Here is a 23715-nt window from a genome sequence, read left to right as displayed (position 1 = left end):
CGGTTACATGGATACACAGGCAGGCACTCCAGGCAGCATTGTGGTCAGTGGAGGAGTATTGCAAGTAGGGGCCGCAGACAGGCTATCAAAGGCCTAAAATAACAAACAGTAGGCAGTCATGGCAGTTTTACATCGGTTACATGGATACACAGGCAGCTAGGTGGTGAGTGGAGGAGTATTTAAAGTAAGGACCGCAGACAGGCTATCAAAGGCCTAACATAACAAACAATAGGCTCATGGCAGTTTTACAGCGGTTACATGGATACACGGGCAGGCAGCTTGGTGGTGAGTGGAGGAGTATTTAAAGTATGGACCGCAGACAGGCTTCGAAGGCCTAACACAATAAAATGGGCTGGCTGTAGGCACTTTAAAATTGGTTCCAGGGGTACACGGGCAGCAGTGGTCTGGTCAGTGGAGGCCTAGTGGAAGTATGGACCGCAGACAGGCTTCGAAGGCCTAACACAATAAAATGGGCTGGCTGTAGGCACTTTAAAATTGGTTCCAGGGGTACACGGGCAGCAGTGGTCTGGTCAGTGGAGGACTAGTGGAAGTATGGACCGCAGACAGGCTTCGAAGGCCTAACACAATAAAATGGGCTGGCTGTAGGCACTTTAAAATTGGTTCCAGGGGTACACGGGCAGCAGTGGTCTGGTCAGTGGAGGACTAGTGGAAGTATGGACCGCAGACAGGCTTCGAAGGCCTAACACAATAAAATGGGCTGGCTGTAGGCACTTTAAAATTGGTTCCAGGGGTACACGGGCAGCAGTGGTCTGGTCAGTGGAGGCCTAGTGGAAGGAGGGACCGCAGACAGGCTTCGAAGGCCTAACACAATAAAATGGGCTGGCTGTAGGCACTTTAAAATTGGTTCCAGGGGTACACGGGCAGCAGTGGTCTGGTCAGTGGAGGACTAGTGGAAGGAGGGAGCGCAGAAAGGCTTCAAAGGCCTAAAATAACAAACAATAGGCTCATGGCAGTTTTACAGCGGTTACATGGATACACGGGCAGGCAGCTTGGTGGTCAGTGGAGGAGTAGGGACCGCAGACAGGCTATCAAAGGCCTAAAATAACAAACAATAGGCTCATGGCAGTTTTACAGCGGTTACATGGATACACGGGCAGGCAGCTTGGTGCTGAGTGGAGGAGTAGTGCAAGGAGTGTCTGTCCCAGTACTCCCAAAATATAAATAGATGTTAATGTCTCGCAAAACAACCAAAACAAAAAAAAAGATGGCATACTTAGGTACAGGGGTGGGCTCATCTGCTGTGTTTCTGACATAGTAATTTGGCAGTAACTATTTAATGGTGCCAATATAGGACACAGACACAGACTACTTTAAGTTGCATCATAGATGTCTACAAATTTGTATTGTCAGTGCCAGACATTGAATGATGTCAGCGAATAGACTAAAGATTGGTGGAGCTGTGCGACATAATTTTGCACGTAGTAGAGCCCAGTTTGAGCTGGGGTAGGGGGGAACTCTCTTGAGGCCGGCGGGACCGCCCCAGGGCCACTCATGTTACAACGGTGTGTCTGACGTTGGGTGCGCACCACCACCGCCAGAGACACTACATTGTACTATGAGGGACCCAGTAGCAATGCCGTCAACCAAAAGCGAGCACACCCACCTCTTCAGACAAACAGCAGTCTCACGGGTGCTTGCGCCAAGTCGCGATACCACGGCCCCGTGTGGGGAGTTTGGCCATTTAGGGAGGTGTAAACATGTCGTATGCTGTACAATCTGCAGCAGCAAATTAGACATTAGAAAAGTAATTCACAGGCAAGAGCTTTTCATAGGAAAGCTAGGTGTCGGCCGGGCAAGGTGGGGCAAAAGATTTTGAAATCCAGTTGTGGTTCATTTTAATGAATGTTAGATCGTCAACATTTTGGGTAGCCAGACGAGTCCTTTTTTCGGTTAATATTGACCCTGCAGCACTGAATACTCTTTCTGATAGGACACTTGCTGCCGGGCAAGCAAGCTCCTGCAATGCATATTCTGCCAATTCTGGCCAGGTGTCTAATTTGGAGGCCCAGTAATCAAATGGGAATGACGGTTGAGGGAGAACATCGATAAGGGATGAAAAATAGTTAGTAACCATACTGGACAAATGTTGTCTCCTGTCACTTTCAATTGATGCAGCAGTACCTGTCCTGTCTGCGGTCATAGCAAAATCACTCCACAACCTGGTCAGAAAACCCCTCTGTCCAACGCCACTTCTGATGTGTGCACCCCTAACACTCCTAGTCTGCTGCCCCCTGGAGCTCGTGTGAGAACGATCACGTGCGCTGTGTGCTGGGAATGCCTGAAGCAAACGGTCAACAAGAGTTGATTGTTTGGTTGCTAATATTAGTTCCAAGTTCTCATGTGGCATAATATTTTGCAATTTGCCTTTATAGCGTGGATCAAGGAGGCAGGCCAACCAGTAATCGTCATCGTTCATCATTTTCGTAATGCGTGTGTCCCTTTGTAGGATACGTAAGGCATAATCCGCCATGTGGGCCAAAGTTCCACTTGTCAAATCTCCGGTTGTGATTGGTTGAGGGGCAGTTGCAGGCAAATCTACGTCACTTGTGTCCCTCAAAAAACCAGAACCCGGCCGTGACACGCAACCAATTTCCTGTGCCCCCGTGAAAGTTTCCGCATTAAAAATATACTCATCCCCATCATCCTCCTCGTCCTCCACCTCCTCTTCGCCCGCTACCTCGTCCTGTACACTGCCCTGACCAGACAATGGCTGACTGTCATCAAGGCTTCCCTCTTCCTCTGGTGCAGACGCCTGCTCCTTTATGTGCGTCAAACTTTGCATCAGCAGACGCATTAGGGGGATGCTCATGCTTATTACGGCGTTGTCTGCACTAACCAGCCGTGTGCATTCCTCAAAACACTGAAGGACTTGACACATGTCTTGTATCTTCGACCACTGCACACCTGACAACTCCATGTCTGCCATCCTACTGCCTGCCCGTGTATCCTCCCACAAATAAATAACAGCACGCCTCTGTTCGCACAGTCTCTGAAGCATGTGCAGTGTTGAGTTCCACCTTGTTGCAACGTCTATGATTAGGCGATGCTGGGGAAGGTTCAAAGACCGCTGATAGGTCTGCATACGGCTGGCGTGTACAGGCGAACGTCGGATATGTGAGCAAAGTGCACGCACTTTGAGGAGCAGGTCGGAGAACCCAGGATAAGTTTTCAATAAGCACTGCACCACCAGGTTTAAGGTGTGAGCCAGGCAAGGAATGTGTTTCAGTTGGGAAAGGGAGATGGCAGCCATGAAATTCCTTCCGTTATCACTCACTACCTTGCCTGCCTCAAGATCTACTGTGCCCAGCCACGACTGCGTTTCTTGTTGCAAGAACTCGGACAGAACTTCCGCGGTGTGTCTGTTGTCGCCCAAACACTTCATAGCCAATACAGCCTGCTGACGCTTGGCAGTAGCTGGCCCATAATGGGACAACTGGTGTGCAACAGTGTCATCTGCCGATGGAGTGGTTGGCCGACTGCGTTCTGTGGAAGAGCTGTAGCTTCTGCAGGAGGACGAGGAGGAGGAGGAGGGGGTGCGAACGCCTACAGCCAACTGTTTCCTAGACCGTGGGCTAGGCACAACTGTCCCTAAATTGATGTCGCCTGTGGACCCTGCATCCACCACATTCACCCAGTGTGCCGTGATGGACACATAACGTCCCTGGCCATGCCTACTGGTCCATGCATCTGTAGTCAGGTGCACCTTTGTACTCACAGATTGCCTGAGTGCATGGACGATGCGCTGTTTAACATGCTGGTGCAGGGCTGGGATGGCTTTTCTGGAAAAAAAGTGTCGACTGGGTAGCTCGTATCGTGGTTCAGCGTACTCCATCAGGGCTTTGAAAGCTTCGCTTTCAACTAACCGGTAGGGCATCATCTCTAACGAGATTAGTCTAGCTATGTGGGCGTTAAAACCCTGTGTACGCGGATGCGAGGATAAGTACTTCCTTTTTCTAACCAGAGTCTCATGTAGGGTGAGCTGGACTGGAGAGCTGTAGATCGTGGAACTTTCGGGTGTGCCGGTGGACATGGCAGACTGAGAGACGGTTGGAGACGGTATTGTTTCCGCCGGTGCCCTACATGCAATATTTCCTCCTACAAAACTGGTGATTCCCTGACCCTGACTGCTTTTGGCTGGCAAAGAAACCTGCACAGATACTGCCGGTGGTGCGGAAAATGGTGGCCTTACAGTGACGGAAGGGATGTTGCGTTGCTGACTAGCTTCATTGGCCGAGGGTGCTACAACCTTGAGGGACGTTTGGTAGTTAGTCCAGGCTTGAGAATGCATGGTGGTTAAGTGTCTATGCATGCAACTAGTATTTAGACTTTTCAGATTCTGACCTCTGCTTAAGCTAGTTGAACATTTTTGACAGATGACTTTGCGCTGATCAGTTGGATGTTGTTTAAAAAAATGCCAGACTGCACTCTTCCTAGACTCTGATCCCTTTTCAGGGATTGCAGACTGAGCTTTAACCGGATGGCAACGCTGTGCTCCAACAGGTTTTGGCTTTGACACGCGTTTTGGTCCAGATACGGGCCCGGCAGATGGAACCTGTTGCGATGTTGATGCCTGCTGCGGCCCCTCCTCCACCTCCGCTTCTGAACTACTGCCGCCTGCACCCTGTTCCCCCAATGGCTGCCAATCGGGGTCAATAACTGGGTCATCTATTACCTCCTCTTCGAGCTCGTGTGCAACTTCGTCTGTGTCACTGTGTCGGTCGGTGGTATAGCGTTCGTGGCGGGGCAACATAGTCTCATCAGGGTCTGATTGTGGATCTGTACCCTGAGAGGGCAATGTGGTGGTCTGAGTCAAAGGAGCAGCATAGTACTCTGGCTGTGGCTGTGCATCAGTGCACTCCATGTCAGAATATACTTGTAATGGGCATGGCCTGTTAAATGTTTCACTTTCTAAGCCAGGGACGGTATGTGTAAAGAGCTCCATGGAGTGACCCGTTGTGTCGCCTGCTGCATCCTTCTCTCTTGTTGTAGTTTTTGCTGAGGAGGACAAGGAAGCGACTTGTCCCTGACCGTGAACATCCACAAGCGACGCGCTGCTTTTACATTTACCAGTTTCGGAAGAGGAGGCAAAAGAGCTAGAGGCTGAGTCTGCAATGTAAGCCAAAACTTGCTGTTGCTGCTCCGCCTTTAAAAGCGGTTTTCCTACTCCCAGAAAAGAGAGCGTTCGAGGCCTTGTGTAGCCTGACGACGAAACTGGCTCCACAGCTCCAGACTTAGGTGGAATATTTTTATCCCCACGACCACCTGATGCTCCACTACCACTACCATCATTACCAGCTGACAATGAACGCCCACGACGACCTCTTGCACCAGACTTCCTCATTGTTTTAAAATCTTAACCAAAGTAACTTTATTTGTTGCTATCAAACAACTTACACGGTGAGCTATAACTTCAGTATGATTTCAATATCCCTTAACAGGTTGGTGAGACCACAAGGAAAATCAGGCACAATGTTACACACTCTGTTTTCTGTGGCACAAAATCACAGAGATGACACACACGCAGGACTGTCACTCAAGCACTAATGTCAATATTAATCTCCCACCTAATTTATTTATTTTTTTTTCTCAGGGAGACTTTAGAAACCAAATAATATTAAAAAAAAAAAAAAAAAAGGCTTTCTATGGCCCACAATTAGAGAGAGAGAGGTGGCACAACCAGGAGTCAAGACTGGCGCACAAGCTGAAAGGGCAATATTACTCTCCCACTGTTTTTTATGTTTTTTTTGTTTTTTTCAGGGAGACTTTAGAAACCAAATAATATTAAAAAAACCAAAAAAAAAAAAGGCTTTCTATGGCCCACTGAATGAGAGGGAGAGAGGTGGCACACCCAGGAGTCAAGACTGGCACACAAGCTGAAAGGGCAATATTACTCTCCCACTGTTTTTTTATGTATTTTTTGTTTTTTCAGGGAGACTTTAGAAACCCAATAATATTTAAAAAAAAAAATAAATAGGCTTTCTATGGCCCACTGAATGAGAGGGAGAGAGGTGACACACCCAGGAGTCAAGACTGGCACACAAGCTGAAAGGGCAATATTACTCTCCCACTGTTTTTTTATGTATTTTTTGTTTTTTCAGGGAGACTTTAGAAACCCAATAATATTTAAAAAAAAAAATAAATAGGCTTTCTATGGCCCACTGAATGAGAGGGAGAGAGGTGACACACCCAGGAGTCAAGACTGGCACACAAGCTGAAAGGGCAATATTACTCTCCCACTGTTTTTTTAGGTTTTTTTTTTTTTTTCAGGGAGAATTAGAAACCAAATAATATTAAAAAAAAAAAAAAAATAGGCTTTCTATGGCCCACTGAATGAAAGGGAGAGAGGTGGCACACCCAGGAGTCAAGACTGGCACACAAGCTGAAAGGGCAATATTACTCTCCCACTGTTTTTTTATGTATTTTTTGTTTTTTCAGGGAGACTTTAGAAACCCAATAATATTTAAAAAAAAAAATAAATAGGCTTTCTATGGCCCACTGAATGAGAGGGAGAGAGGTGGCACACCCAGGAGTCAAGACTGGCACACAAGCTGAAAGGGCAATATTACTCTCCCACTGTTTTTTTAGGTTTTTTTTTTTTTTCAGGGAGAATTAGAAACCAAATAATATTAAAAAAAAAAAAAATAGGCTTTCTATGGCCCACTGAATGAAAGGGAGAGAGGTGGCACACCCAGGAGTCAAGACTGGCACACAAGCTGAAAGGGCAATATTACTCTCCCACTGTTTTTTTATGTATTTTTTGTTTTTTCAGGGAGACTTTAGAAACCCAATAATATTTAAAAAAAAAAATAAATAGGCTTTCTATGGCCCACTGAATGAGAGGGAGAGAGGTGGCACACCCAGGAGTCAAGACTGGCACACAAGCTGAAAGGGCAATATTACTCTCCCACTGTTTTTTTAGGTTTTTTTTTTTTTTCAGGGAGACTTTAGAAACCAAATAATATTAAAAAAAAAAAAAAAAAAAAAAAAATAGGCTTGCTATAGCCCACTGAATGAGAGATAGCACACACAGCAGTGGCACACAAGCCCTGACTGAGGCCAATATTTTTCTCCCACTGATTGATGTAGTGTTTTTGTGTTGAGGTAGAATTTAGAACACAAATCACGGAAAAAATAAATAGGCTTTCTATGGCCCACTGAATGAAAGGGAGAGAGGTGGCACACCCAGGAGTCAAGACTGGCACACAAGCTGAAAGGGCAATATTACTCTCCCACTGTTTTTTTATGTATTTTTTGTTTTTTCAGGGAGACTTTAGAAACCCAATAATATTTTAAAAAAAAAAAAAGGCTTTCTATGGCCCACAATTAGAGAGAGAGAGGTGGCACAACCAGGAGTCAAGACTGGCGCACAAGCTGAAAGGGCAATATTACTCTCCCACTGTTTTTTATGTTTTTTTTGTTTTTTTCAGGGAGACTTTAGAAACCAAATAATATTAAAAAAACCAAAAAAAAAAAAGGCTTTCTATGGCCCACTGAATGAGAGGGAGAGAGGTGGCACACCCAGGAGTCAAGACTGGCACACAAGCTGAAAGGGCAATATTACTCTCCCACTGTTTTTTTATGTATTTTTTGTTTTTTTCAGGGAGACTTTAGAAACCCAATAATATTTAAAAAAAAAAATAAATAGGCTTTCTATGGCCCACTGAATGAGAGGGAGAGAGGTGGCACACCCAGGAGTCAAGACTGGCACACAAGCTGAAAGGGCAATATTACTCTCCCACTGTTTTTTTAGGTTTTTTTTTTTTTTCAGGGAGACTTTTGAAACCAAATAATATTAAAAAAAAAAAAAAAAAAAAAATATAGGCTTGCTATAGCCCACTGAATGAGAGATAGCGCACACACAGCAGTGGCACACAAGCCCTGACTGAGGCCAATATTTTTCTCCCACTGATTGATGTAGTGTTTCTGTGTTGAGGTAGATTTTAGAACACAAATCACGGAAAAAATAAATAGGCTTTCTATGGCCCACTCAGTGAGAGATGGCACACACAGGGATGGCACTGTAGCAGAAATGCCAATCTTAATCTCCCACAAAAAAAAAACAAAAAAAAAAAAAAAACTGTCCTACAATTACTATCTCCCTGCAGTAATGTAAGCCAGGTATGGCAGGCAGCAATAGGAGTGGACTGATGCACAAATTAAATAAAAAGTGTGGACAAACAAAAAAGATAGCTGTGCAGAAAGGAAGGAACAAGAGGATATGTGCTTTGAAAAAAGCAGTTGGTTTCCACAGTGGCGTACACACAGCAATACAGCTATCACGGAGCCTTCTAGGGCAGCCCAATGAGCTACAGCGCTGAGGAAAAAAAAAAAAAAATAGCTTCCACAGTCCCTGCACACCGAAGGTGGTGTTGGACAGTGGAAATCGCTGCAGCACAAGCGGTTTGGTGGTTAGTGGACCCTGCCTAACGCTCTCCCTGCTTCTGATGAAGCGGCAGCAACCTGTCCCTAAGCTCAGATCAGCAGCAGTAAGATGGCGGTCGGCGGGAACGCCCCTTTATAGCCCCTGTGACGCCGCAGACAGCAAGCCAATCACTGCAATGCCCTTCTCTAAGATGGTGGGGACCAGGATCTATGTCATCACGCTGCCCACACTCTGCGTTCACCTTCATTGGCTGAGAAATGGCGCTTTTCGCGTCATTGAAACGCGACTTTGGCGCGAAAGTCGCGTACCGCATGGCCGACAAGCACAGGGGTCGGATCGGGTTTCATGAGACGCCGACTTAGCCAAAAGTCGGCGACTTTTGAAAATGATCGACCCGTTTCGCTCAACCCTAGCAATGAACAGACAGAGACGGGTTTCTTTAGTGCAAATAGTGTATTTGTAACACAGCAAAAACACACAAACAATATACTGATAATGAAACAAGTCCCTTAACCATATACAGCAAAACAGAAGAGTTCTTAGGCCAAAGTCCTTGGCAAGGTGAGTGAGACGGGTGACGTGCAGATCCAAGCACAGCTGGTGCAGAAAGAGTCAAATCCGGGTATGAAGTAAACACAGGGAAGTCCAGAAACAAGTCCTCAGGTTAATCCCAGGTGTGGGATGAACACGGGTAAAGGCCCCGTCTCACATAGCGATTTACCAACGATCACGACCAGCGATACGACCTGGCCGTGATCGTTGGTAAGTCGCTGTGTGGTCGCTGGGGAGCTGTCACACAGACAGCTCTCTCCAGCGACCAACGATCCGGGGAACGACTTCGGCATCGTTGAAACTGTCTTCAACGATGCCGAAGTCCCCCTGCAGCACCCGGGTAACCAGGGTAAACATCGGGTTACTAAGCGCAGGGCCGCGCTTAGTAACCCGATGTTTACCCTGGTTACCAGCGTAAATGTAAAAAAAAACAAACAGTACATACTTACCATCTGATGTCCGTCAGGTCCCTTGCCGTCTGCTTCCTGCTCTGACAGTGCCGCCGTACACTGAGAGCAGAGCGCAGCGGTGACGTCACTGCTGTGCTGTGCTCTCACTGTACGGCCGGATCTCAGTCAGAGCAGGAAGCAGACGGCAAGGGACCTGACGGACATCAGATGGTGAGTATGTACGTTTTTTTTTTTTTTACATTTACGCTGGTAACCAGGGTAAACATCGGGTTACTAAGCACGGCCCTGCGCTTAGTAACCCGATGTTTACCCTGGTTACCAGTGAAGACATCGCTGGATCGGTGTCACACACACCGATTCAGCGATGTCAGCGGGACCTCAACGACCGAAAAAAGGTCCAGGCCATTCCGACACGACCAGCGATCTCACAGCAGGGGCCTGATCGCTGGTACGTGTCACACATAGCGAGATCGCTACTGAGGTCGCTGTTGCGTCACAAAACTTGTGACTCAGCAGCGATCTCGCTAGCGATCTCGCTATGTGAGACGGGGGCTTAAGTCCTGAAACAAGTTCTCAAGTTTATCTCAGTTGTGGCATAAACACGGGTAAGTCCAGAAACAAGTTCTCAAGTTTATCTCAGTTGTGGCATAAACACGGGTAAGTCCAGAAACAAGTTCACATAAAGAATTATACTGGTGTAATTTCCAGTAGCTCCCACCGGGGGGAGTAAATAAGGATTAAGTTGCAAAACACAGTCTAAGGCTACTTTCACACTAGCGTTAACTGCAATACGTCGCAAATGCGTAGTTTTGCCGAAAATACGCATCCAGCAAAAGTTCTTGCTGGATACGTTTTTTCGTCATAGACTAACATTAGCGACGCATTTGCGACGCATTGCCAAACGTCGCGTCCGTTTTGCGACGCTTGGGCGTGTGGTAGCGGACTGTCGGGAGAAAAAAACGTTACATGTAACGTTTTTTGCTCACGACGGTCCGCTTTTTCCGACCGCGCATGCGCGGCCGGAACTCCGCCCCCACCTCCCCGCACTTCCCCGCACCTCACAATGGGGCAGCGGATGCGTTGGAAAAATACATCCGCTGCCCCCGTTGTGCGGCGGAGACCACGATAGCGTCGGGAACGTCGGCCCGACGCACAGCGACGGGTCTTTCCCGACGCTAGTGTGAAAGTAGCCTAAGTCCAGCAGCAAGCTCCAAACACAGTTCCCAAACAGAGTTCTTACCCGGAGGAGAGAACCAAGGGTTAAGTTCAATCCCAAGCCAACAGACTGAGAGCGTAACTTACTTAGGCAGAGAATGTCCAGAGCCATGGGTAGAAGCACAGCAGACAAGCATCTGAGCTGATGGAGAAACCAAGCAGAATACTCCAGCAGAGAGGCTGACACCTGACCCGGGTTTTAAACAAATGAACAGGAAGTAGGGCAGACAAAAACAGCAAACTCCATCTTAACAAAGGGCAAAATCATTCACAAGGTAACTTGGAAAACCCGGAATACTGACAACTTCATGCATAAATTGCGGTAATTTGCATTAAAGGACTTCTTTGGTTAAAAGAAATTATACTAATACCACATACAAGGGAGAAATACCACCACACCATGATTGGACTACGTATTCCACCACATAGTGACCAAATAATACCACATACAAGGGACAAATACCGCCACACCATGACCACACCACATATAACTACCACATAGTGACTGAATAATACCACATACAGGGACAAATACCACCAAACCATAACCAGGCCACATATTACCACTACATAGTGACTGAATAATACTACACAATATAAATTGTTATACAAGGAACAAATACCACCAAATTGTGACCAGGTAAATATATTGCCAGCACATAGCGATTGAATGATACCACGTAAAGTGACAAACAATGCCACACTGTGACCACAGGTGACATTATACACAGGAGCTCTGTATATAGTGTCAGTGTACAGATAATACAGTGATCACCAATGACATTATACACAGGAGATCTGTATATGCAATTGATTATCATTAAATTAGAATATCATCAAAACGTTAATTTATTTCAGTTATTCAATACAAAAAGTGAAACTCATATATTACAGTATATAGAGTCTTTACAAACAGAGGGCTCTATTCCAATTGTTTATTTCTGTTAATGTTGATGATTATGGCTCACAGCCAATGAAAACCCCAAAGTCATTATCTCAGTAAATTAGAATAATTCACAAAAAACACCTGCAAAGGCTTCCTAAGTATTTAAAAAGGTCCCTTATTCTGTTTCAGTAGGCTCCACCGTCATGGGGAAGGCTACTGACTTGACAGATGTCCAGAAGGCAGTCAGTGACACACTCCACAAGGAGGGTAAGCTACAAAAGGTCATTGCTAAAGAAGCTGGCTGTTCACAGAGTGCTGTATCCAAGCATATTAATGGAAAGTTGAGTGGAAGGAAAAAGTGTGGAAGAAAAAGGTGCATAAGTAACCAGGATAACTGCAACCTTGAAAGGACTGTTAAGAAAAGGCCATTCAAAAATTTGGGGGAGATTTACAAGGAGTGGACTGCTGCTGGAGTCATTGCTTCAAGAGCCACCACACACAGACGTATCCAGGACATGGGCTACAAGTGTCGCATTCCTTGTGTCAATGAACTCATGACCAATAGACAACACCAGAAGCGTCTTACCTGGGCCAAGGAGAAAAAGAACTGGACTGTTGCTCAGTGGTCCAAGGTGTTGTTTTCAGATGAAAGTAAATTTTGCATTTCATTCGGAAATCAAGGTCCCATAGTCTGGAGGAAGAGTGGAGAGGCCAAAATCCAAGCTGTTGAGGTCTAGTGTGAAGTATCCACAATCAGTGATGGTTTGGGGAGCCATGTCATCTGCTGGTGTAGGTCCACTGTGTTTTATCAAGACCAAAGTCAGCGCAGCCGTCTACCAGGAAATTTTAGAGCACTTCATGCTTCCCTCTGCCGACAAGCTTTTTGGCAATGAAAATTTCATTCTCCAGCAGGACTTAGCACCTGTCCACGCTGCCAAAAGTACCAATACCTGGTTTAAAAACAACAGTATCACTGTGCTTGATTGGCAGCAGACTCGCCTGACCTTAACCCCATATAGAATCTATGGGGCATTGTCAAGAGGAAGATGAGAGACACCAGACCCAACAATGCAGGCGACCTGAAGGCTGCTATCAAAGCAACCTGGGCTTCCATAACACCTCAGCAGTGCCACAGGCTGATCGCCTCCAGGCCATGCCGCATGGATGCAGTAATTGATGCAAAAGGAGCCCTCACCAAGTGTTGAGTGCATTTACTGAACATACATTTCAGTAGGCCAATATTTCGGATTTTAAAATTATTTTTTAAGCTGGTGTTATAAAATATTCTAATTTACTGAGATAATGACTTTTTGGTTTTCATTGGCTGTAAGCTATAATCATCAACATTAACAGAAATAAACACTTGAAATAGATTGCTCTGTCTGTAATGACTCTATATAATATAGGAGTTTCACTTTTTGTATTAAAAAAACTGAAATAAATTAACTTTTTGATGATTTTCTAATTTAGTGAGAAGCACTTGTAGTGTAAAATTTGCATGTACATGTGATACAGTGACTCACCCAGGGCCGCCATCAGGGCATTACAGCCGTTACTGCTGTTTGGGGCCCGGTCAGCAGCAGTACACAGAGGGGCCCGCAGATTCGGTGCCCTACTGTTGTGCTTCTGCTGATCAGGCCCCATCGTGCACTAAAATACTGTGCACTGCGGTACACACGTCGACGCTGGGGACTGGGAGCCTCTTTGGAGCTGTGCACGGCCGTCTCACCTAGTCAGCTGCACAGCTCCTGCTCGGCTGTAGCTAGAATGTATGGGCTCCCTGCAGGACCTGACTACAGCCCACACATTCTAGCCATCTCAGTATTGAATGTGCTAGAATGTATGGGCTCCTTTCAGGTCCTCTCAGCAGCCCATACATTCTAGCTGCTGCTTCACTGCTGAAAACACTAGACGCCCCGGGAACTACGTAAGTATAAGTAAGTATAAAAAAAGTTTTTGTTTTTTTAAATAGGTGAGGAGGGGGGGAGTGAGACTGCAGATGATGAAGTGTGTTTGAGGGGGTACTGCACATGAAATGATAGGGGGCTGCAAATGATGAAGTAAGGGGGACTGCAGATGAAGTAAAGGGGGGATAGGGGACTGCAAATGATGATGTGGGGGTGATGGGGGCTGTAAATGATGTGGGGGGTGATGGGGACTGCAAATGATGATGTGGGGGTGATCAGGACTGCAAATGATGTGGGGGTGATGGGGACTGCAAATGATGTGGGGGTGATGGGGACTGCAAATGATGATGTGGGGGTGATGGGGACTTCAAATGATGTGGGGGTGATGGGGACTGCAAATGATGTGGGGGTGATGGGGACTGCAAATGATGTGGGGTGATGGGGACTGCTGCTGATTATATGAGGGTGATGGGGACTGCAAATGATGATGTGGGGTGATGGGGACTGCAAATGATGATGTGGGGGTGATGAGGACTGCAAATGATGATGTGGGGGTGATGGGGATACGAAATGATGTGGGAGTGATAGGGACTGCAGATGATGAAGTGTGTTTGAGGGGGTTCTGCACATGATGAAATGATAGGGGCTGCAAATGATGAAGTAAGGGGGACTGCAGATCAAGTGAAGGGGGGATAGGGGACTAAATGATGAAGTAAGGTGGACTGCAAATGATGAAGTGGAGGTGATTGGGACTGCACATGAAGTGAGTGTGAGGGACGGGGGACAGCAATTGAATTGAAGGTGGGGGTGGGGAGAGCAATTGGTGTATTGAAGGTGGGGAGAGCAAATAATGAATTTTGAGGGAGGGGAAGAGCAGTTGATAATGAATAGAGGGTGGAGAGAGAGAAGACATGGCAATGAATTGAGGCAGAAGGGGCATGTAACTATAATGAATTGGGGTATGGGTTAGAGCGGGAGGTACATAGTGGGGTCGTTGAGGATAAAGTGACTGGTAATAAGTTGGGGGAAAGAATACAGGTGCTAATTAATTTATATATTAAATGGGGAAAGTGGCTATATACAGATAGTGGGGGCACAGTGGTGGATTATAATTTATATTTGGAATGGTGGGTTGCATAATAACCAATTATATATTAATGGTGGGTGAACGTCTGTATTCAGATGTGTAGTGTAGAAGAAAAGGAAAAAATGGGGAATATGCTCTGGAAGCGGTGCTCTAGATAACTGTGTTATTTTATGCAGAGACGAGTCCTGGCTGAAAGAAATGATGGCGGTCTGCACTGGATTAAAAAGAAATGCAAAGATGAAGAACTTCAGCTAGAGACGTCACTGGTGAGTCAGTATGTTACCTGTACACTGACACCAACAAGGACCCAACAAGGAGGGGGGCACTGCTAGACCTAATATTAACCAACAGGCCAGACCGCATATCAAATATAAGGGTTGGGGGTCACTTGGGGAATAGTGATCACAAAATAATAAGTTTTCATGTAACCTTTAATAAGATGGGTAGTAGGGGGGTGACAAGGACACTAAACTTCAGGAGGGCAAATTTCCAACGGATGAGAGAGGATCTTGGTGCAATTAACTGGGACGATATCCTGAGACACAAAAATACACAAAGAAAATGGGAGACATTTATTAGCATCCTGGATAGGACCTGTGCACAGTATATACCGTATGGGAATAAACATACTAGAAATAGGAGGAAACCAATATGGCTAAATAGAGCTGTAAGGGGCGCAATAAGGGACAAAAAGAAAGCATTTAGAGAATTAAAGGAAGTAGGTAGTGAGGAGGCATTAAATAAATACAGAAAATTAAATAAATTCTGTAAAAAGCAAATCAAGGCAGCAAAGATTGAGACAGAGAGACTCATTGCCAGAGAGAGTAAAAATAATCCCAAAATATTCTTTAACTATATAAATAGTAAGAAACTAAAAAATGACAGTGTTGGCCCCCTTAAAAATAGTCTGGGTGAAATGGTGGATGAGGATGAGGAAAAAGCCAATATGCTAAATGACTTTTTTTCATCAGTATTTACAAAAGAAAATCCCATGGCAGACAAAATGACTAGTGATAAAAATTCCCCATTAAATGTCACCTGCTTAACCCAGCAGGAAGTACGGCGGCGTCTAAAAATCACTAAAATTGACAAATCTCCGGGCCCGGATGGGATACACCCCCGAGTACTGCAGGAACTAAGTACAGTCATTGATAGACCATTATTTTTAATCTTTAACCCCTTCCCGACATGCGCCGTACTAGTACTGCGCTGCCGGCACTGCATTACTGACAGCCGCAGTACTAGTACGGCGCCCCGATCACCGCGGTCTCGCGCTGAGCGCCGCGGTGATCGGGTGCGGGTGTCAGCTGTATATGACAGCTGACACCCCGCAGCAATGCCCACGATCGGCGCTGTCGCCGATCGCGGGCATTTAACCCCTCTGATGCCGCTGTCAATAGTGACAGCGGCATAGAGGGGGATCGCGCAGGGACGGGGGCTCCCTGCGCTCTCCCACCGGAGCAGCGCGATGAGATCGCGCTGCTCCGGTGACCTGGAAGGAGTCCCCGGATCCAAGATGGCCGCGGGACTCCTTCCGGGTCATAAGTTGACCCTGCTTGCCGGCGTCTGCTGAGAATCCTCATAGCAGGCGCCGGCAAGCCTGTGGAACGTGCCTGTCACATCGGTGATCAGACAGAGTGCTGTGCACACTGTCTGATCAACGATCTGTGATGTCCCCCCCGGGACAAAGTAAAAAAGTAAAAAAAAAAATTTTCCACATGTGTAAAAAAAAAAAAAAAAGATTCCTAAATAAAGAAAAAAAATATATATATATTCCCATAAATACATTTCTTTATCTAAATAAAAAAAACACCACACAATAAAAGTACACATATTTAGTATCGCCGCGTCCGTAACGACCCCACCTATAAAACTATATCACTAGTTAACCCCTTCAGTGAACACCGTAAAAAAAAAAAAAAAAAAAACGAGGCAAAAAACAACGCTTTATTCTCATACCGCCAAACAAAAAGTGGAATAACACGCGATCAAAAAGACGGATATAAATAACCATGGTACCGCTGAAAACGTCATCTTGTCCTGCAAAAAAAAAGCCGCCATACAGCATGATCAGCAGAAAAATAAAAAAGTTATAGCTCTCAGAATAAAGCGATGCAAAAACAATTATTTTTTTATATAAAATAGTTTTTATTGTGTAAAAGCGCCAAAACATAAAAAAATTACATAAATGAGGTATCGCTGTAATCGTACTGACCCGAAGAATAAAACTGCTTTATCCTTTTTACCAAACGCGGAACGGTATAAACGCACCCCCTAAAAGAATTTCAGGAATTGCTGGTTTTTGTTCATTCCGCCTCCCAAAAATCGGAATAAAAAGCGATCAAAAAATGTCATGTACCCGAAAATGGTACCAATAAAAACGTTAACTCGTCCCGCAAAAAACAAGACCTCACATGACTCTGTGGACCAAAATATGGAAAAATTATAGCTCTCAAAATGTGGTAACGCAAAAACTATTTTTTGCAATAAAAAGCGTCTTTTAGTGTGTGACGGCTGCCAATCATTAAAATCCGCCAAAAAAACGCTATAAAAGTAAATCAAATCCCCCTTCATCACCCCCTTAGTTAGGGAAAAATAATAAAATTTTAAAAAATATATTTATTTCCATTTTCCCGTTAGGCTACTTTCACACTAGCGTCGGTACGGGGCCGTCGCGCTGCGTCGGCCCGACATACCGACGCATACTGTGCATGCGTTTTTATAGAAAAAAACCAGAACACACACTGAAAAGTCACCCACCACCATCAAGGTGATAAAGGGATCCAAACCCTAACCCTAAACTCATCCCTAACCGTTTAATGAACATTTTCTGACAGTCATAGTGCCACGTATTTCAGTGCCACGTATTTCAGTGCCACGTATTTCAGTGCCACGTATTTCAGTGCCACGTATTTCAGTGCCACGTATTTCAGTGCCACGATATTTCAGTGCCACGTATTTAAGTGCCACGATATTTCAGTGAAATACGTGGCACTGAAATATCGTGGCATTTACGTGAAATACGTGGCACTTAAATACGTGGCACTTAAATATGTGGCACTTAAATACGTGGCACTTAAATACGTGGCACTTAAATACGTGGCACTTATATACGTGGCACTTAAATATCTTGGCATGTACATGAAATACGTGGCACTTATATACGTGGCACTTATATACGTGGTACTTATATACGTGGCACTTATATACGTGGCACTTATATACGTGGCCACTGAAATATCGTGGCACTTATATACGTATATACGTATATAAACGTATTTCAGTGCCACGTATTTCAGGTTAGGAGTAGGGGTAGGGTTAGGGTTAGGGTTTTTTGGTTTTTTCTTGTTTTCTTGTGTTTTTCTATAAAAACGCATGCGTCTAAAAAAACGCGTGCGTTTTACCACGATTACATGCGTTTTTTCACACATGCGTTTTTTTTAAAAACGCATGCAAATAAAAACGCAAGTGTGAAACCAGCCTTACCCTTGGGAAAATAAAAACATGGGGGCTAAAATATAATTTTCGTGGAAAAAAATATATTTTTTATTTTCGCGGCTCTGCGTGATAAACTGTAGTGAAACACTTGTTGGTTCAAAGTTCTCACAACACATCTAGATAAGTTCCGTGGGGGGTCTAGTTTCCAATATGGGGTCACTTGTGGGGGGTTTCTACTGTTTAGGTACATCAGGGGCTCTGCAAATGCAACATGACACCTGCAGACCAATCCATCTAAGTCTGCATTTCAAACGGCGCTCCTTCCCTTCCGAGCTCTGCCGTGCGCCCAAACAGTGGTTCCCCCCCATATATGGGGTATCAGCGTACTCAGGACAAATTGGACAACAACTTTTGTTGTCCAATTTCTCCTGTTACCCTTGGGAAAATAAAAATGTGGGGGCTAAAATATAATTTTCGTGGAAAAAAAAAATATTTTTTATTTTCATGGCTCTGCGTGATAAACTGTAGTGAAACACTTGTTGGTTCAAAGTTCTCACAACACATCTAGATAAGTTCCGTGGGGGGTCTAGTTTCCAATATGGGGTCATTTGTGGGGGGTTTCTACTGTTTAGGTACATCAGGGGCTCTGCAAATGCAACATGACACCTGCAGACCAATCCATCTAAGTCTGCATTTCAAACGGTGCTCCTTCCCTTCCGAGCTCTGCCGTGCGCCCAAACAGTGGTTCCCCCCAATGTATGGGGTATCAGCGTACTCAGGACAAATTGGACAATAACTTTTGTGGTCCAATTTCTCCTGTTACCCTTGGGGGAAAAAAAATTGCGGGCTAAAACATCATTTTGTGGAAAGAAAAAATGATTTTTTGATTTTCACAGCGCTACATTCTAAACTTTAGTGAAACAACTGGGGGTTAAAAGTGCTCACCACACATCTAAATAAGTTCCTTAGGGGGTCTTCTTTCCAAAATGGTGTCACTTGTGGGGGTTTCCACTGTTTAGGCACGTCAGGGGCTCTCCAAACACGACATGGGTTCCGATCTCAATTCCAGCCAATTTTGCATTGAAAAGTCAAATGGCGCTCCTTCCCTTCCGAGCTCTGCCATGCGCCCAAACAGTGGTTTATCCCCATATATGAAGTATCAGCGTACTCAGGACAAATTGTACAACAACTTTTGGGGTCCAATTTATAGTGCTACCCTTGGGAAAATAAAAAATTTGGGGCAAAAATATCATTTTTTGTGAAAATTAATATTAATTTTGTTTTACGGCTCCACATTATAAACTTCTGTGAAGCACTTGGAGGTTCAAAGTGCTCACCACACATCTAGATTAGTTCCTTAGAGGGTCTACTTTCCAAAATGGTGTCACTTGTGGGGGTTTCCACTGTTTAGGCATGTCAGGGGCTCTCCAAACACGACATGGGTTCCGATCTCAATTCCAGCCAATTTTGCATTGAAAAGTCAAATGGCGCTCCTTCCCTTCCGAGCTCCGCCATGCGCCCAAACAGTGGTTTATCCCCATATATGAAGTATCAGCGTACTCAGGACAAATTGCACAACAACTTTTGGGGTCCAATTTATCCTGCTACCCTTGGGAAAATAAAAAATTTGGGGCAAAAAGATCATTTTTTGTGAAAATTAATATTAATTTTTTTTACGGCTCTACATTATAAACTTATGTGAAGCACTTGGAGGTTCAAAGTGCTCACCACACATCTAGATTAGTTCCTTAGAGGGTCTACTTTCCAAAATGGTGTCACTTGTGGGGGTTTCCACTGTTTAGGCACGTCAGGGGCTCTCCAAACACGACATGGGTTCCGATCTCAATTCCAGCCAATTTTGCATTGAAAAGTCAAATGGCGCTCCTTCCCTTCCGAGCTCTGTCATGTGCCCAATCAATGGTTTACCCCAACATGTGGGGTATCGGCGTACTCAGGACAAATTGTACAACAACTTTTTTGGTCCAATTTCTCCTGTTACCCTTGGTAAAATAAAACAAATTGGATCTGAAGTAAAAATTTTGTGAAAAAAAAGTTAAATGTTCAATTTTTTTTAAACATTCCAAAAATTCCTGTGAAGCACCTGAAGGGTTAATAAACTTTTTGAATGTGGTTTAGAGTACCTTGAGGGGTGCAGTTTTTAGAATGGTGTCACTTTTGGACATTTTCTGTCATGTAGACCCCTCAAAGTCACTTCAAGTGTGAGGTGGTCCGTAAAAAAAATGGTTTTGCAAATTTTGTTGCAAAAATGAGAAATCGCTGGTCAACTTTTAACCCTTATAACTCCCTAACAAAAAAAAATTATGTTTCCAAAATTGTGCTGATGTAAAGCAGACATGTGGGAAATGTTGTTTATTAACTATATTATGTGATATAACTCTCTAATTTAAGGGCATAAAAACGAAAAATTTGAAATTGCTAAATTTTCATAATTTTCGACAAATTTCTGTTTTTTTCACAAATAAATGCAAGTCATATCGAAGAAGTTTTACCACTATCATAAAGTACAATATGTCACGAGAAAACAATCTCAGAATCACCAGGATCCGTTGAAGCGTTTCAGAGTTATGACCTCATAAAGTGACAGTGGTCAGAAATGTAAAAATTGGCCGTGTCACTTAGGTGAAAACAGGCTTTGGGGTGAAGGGGTTAAAGACTCCATAATAACAGGGTCTGTACCACAGGACTGGCGTATAGCAAATGTGGTGCCAATATTCAAAAAAGGGGCAAAAACTGAACTCGGTAATTATAGGCCAGTAAGCTTAACCTCTACTGTGGGTAAAATCCTGGAGGGCATTCTAAGGGATGCTATGCTGGAGTATCTGAAGAGGAATAACCTCATGACCCAGTATCAGCACGGGTTTACTAGGGACCGTTCATGTCAGACTAATTTGATCAGCTTCTATGAAGAGGTAAGTTCCGGACTGGACCAAGGGAACCCAGTAGATGTAGTGTATATGGACTTTTCAAAAGCTTTTGATACGGTGCCACACAAAAGGTTGTTACATAAAATGAGAGTAATGGGGATAGGGGAAAATATGTGTAAGTGGGTTGAGAGCTGGCTCAGGGATAGGAAACAAAGGGTGGTTATTAATGGAGCACACTCGGACTGGGTCACGGTTAGCAGTGGGGTACCACAGGGGTCAGTATTGGGCCCTCTTCTTTTTAACATATTTATTAATGACCTTGTAGGGGGCATTCAGAGTAGAATTTCAATATTTGCAGATGACACTAAACTCTGCAGGGTAATCAATACAGGGGAGGACAATTTTATATTACAGGATGATTTATGTAAACTAGAAGCTTGGGCTGATAAATGGCAAATGAGCTTTAATGGGGATAAATGTAAGGTCATGCACTTGGGTAGAAGTAATAAGATGTATAACTATGTGCTTAATTCTAAAACTCTGGGCAAAACCGTCAATGAAAAAGACCTGGGTGTATGGGTGGATGACAAACTCATATTCAGTGGCCAGTGTCAGGCAGCTGCTACAAAGGCAAATAAAATAATGGGATGTATTAAAAGAGGCATAGATGCTCATGAGGAGAACATAATTTTACCTCTATACAAGTCACTAGTTCAACCACACTTAGAATACTGTGCACAGTTCTGGTCTCCGGTGTATAAGAAAGACATAGCTGAACTGGAGCGGGTGCAGAGAAGAGCGACCAAGGTTATTAGAGGACTGGGGGGTCTGCAATACCAAGATAGGTTATTACACTTGGGGCTATTTAGTTTGGAAAAACGAAGACTAAGGGGTGATCTTATTTTAATGTATAAATATATGAGGGGACAGTACAAAGACCTTTCTGATGATCTTTTTAATCATAGACCTGAGACAGGGACAAGGGGGCATCCTCTACGTCTGGAGGAAAGAAGGTTTAAGCATAACAATAGATGCGGGTTGTTTACTGTAAGAACAGTGAGACTATGGAACTCTCTGCCGTATGATGTTGTAATGAGTGATTCATTAATTAAATTTAAGAGGGGACTGGATACCTTTCTGGAAAAGTATAATGTTACAGGGTATATACACTAGATTCCTTGATAAGGCGTTGATCCAGGGAACTAGTCTGATTGCCGTATGTGGGGTCGGGAAGGAATTTTTTTCCCCATGGTGGAGTTACTCTTTGCCACATGGGTTTTTTTTTGCCTTCCCCTGGATCAACATGTTAGGGGGCATGTTAGGTTAGGCTATGGGTTGAACTAGATGGACTTACAGTCTTCCTTCAACCTTAATAACTATGTAACTATGTAACTATGTAACCATACACTGTATACTCTGTACAGAGCTCCTGTGTATAATGTCACTGGTGATCACTATATTATCTGTACACTATACACTATATACAGAGCTCCTGTGTATAATGTCACTAGTGATCACTGTATTACATGTACACTGTACCCTATATACAGAGCTCCTGTGTATAATGTCAGTGGTGATCCCTGTATTACCTGTATTCTGACACTATATAAAGAGCTCCTGTGTATAATGGCATCGGTGACCACTGTATTACCTGTACACACACTGCATACTAAGTACAGATCTCCTGTGTATAATGGCACTTATGGTGATAGTATTTTTTTTAAATTAATGATCAGTATTGTACTATTCAGTCACAATGTGGTGGTAATATGTTGTCCGGCCATGGTGTAGTGGTATTTGTTCCTTGTATGTGCTATTATTCGGTCACTGTGTGGTTGTAATATGTTGTCTGTTCATGTTGTGTTGGTATTTGTTCCTTGTATGTAGTTGGTCACCATGTGATGGTAATATGTGGTCTGGACATGCTGCGGTGGTATTTGTCCCTTGTATGTGATATTGTTCAGTGACTGTGGTGGTAATATGTGGTCTACACATGGTGTGGCGGTATTTGTTCCTTGTAGATAGTATTATATCACTATGTGGTGATAATATGGTGTCTGGTCATGGTGTTGTGGTATTTGTCCCTTGTATGTGGTATTATTGGTCATTTGAAAAATTGAAAAATAAATAAAAATATACCTAAATTATATTGCATATTTTAACAAATGTTTAATAGGTTAGAGTGGAGTAGGGCCCGGCCAAAAGAGTCTACCTTGTTGTCATCTCAGATTAAAAAAACCTTTTGGCCAAAACAAAAGCTGCTGGCTATGTGTGTGATCTGGTGATGGGAACTGTTAGGCTATGTGCACACGTAGGAAATGTGGTGCAGAATTTTCTGCACTAAATCTGCATCTCCTGGCAGAATCCGCAGGTGCGTTTTTTATGCGTTTTTTGTGCGTTTTTGTGCAGATTTTATTTCTATAATGGAGGGGTGCAGAAACGCTGCAGAACTGCACAAAAGAAGTGACATGCACTTCTTTGAAATCTGCAGTGTTTCTGCGTAGATTTTTCTGCACCATGTGCACAGCTTTTTTTTTTCACATTGATTTACATTGTACTGTAAATCACAGTGCAGTTCTGCAGCGTTTCTGCTGCAGAAAAATCTGCTGCAGATCTGCACCAATTCTGCGCTAAATCTGCATCGTGTGCACATACCCTTAATGTGTAATTTGTGAGAAGTGGAGTTTTGCCAAGAGACAGCGGTGGGGCTGTGGACAGTTCGAGGGGTGGAGGCGGGGCTGGAGTGGAGCCTGGGTGGAGTTTTAAGGGGGCCTCGAAAATTTTGCCAGTATGGGGCCCTGAAATTCCTAGTGGCAGCCTTGGACTCACCAATGACAGTCTTAAAATCTAGAACCAATTCAGCAAAAGTAATGGGATTCTTGATTTCAGCACCCTCAAAATACCCTAAATCTATTCAAAAACCCTTGGCAC

Source organism: Ranitomeya variabilis, chromosome 4 (assembly GCF_051348905.1).
Source record: "Ranitomeya variabilis isolate aRanVar5 chromosome 4, aRanVar5.hap1, whole genome shotgun sequence".
NCBI classification, from domain to species: domain Eukaryota; kingdom Metazoa; phylum Chordata; class Amphibia; order Anura; family Dendrobatidae; genus Ranitomeya; species Ranitomeya variabilis.
This window is presented reverse-complemented; position numbering follows the sequence as displayed.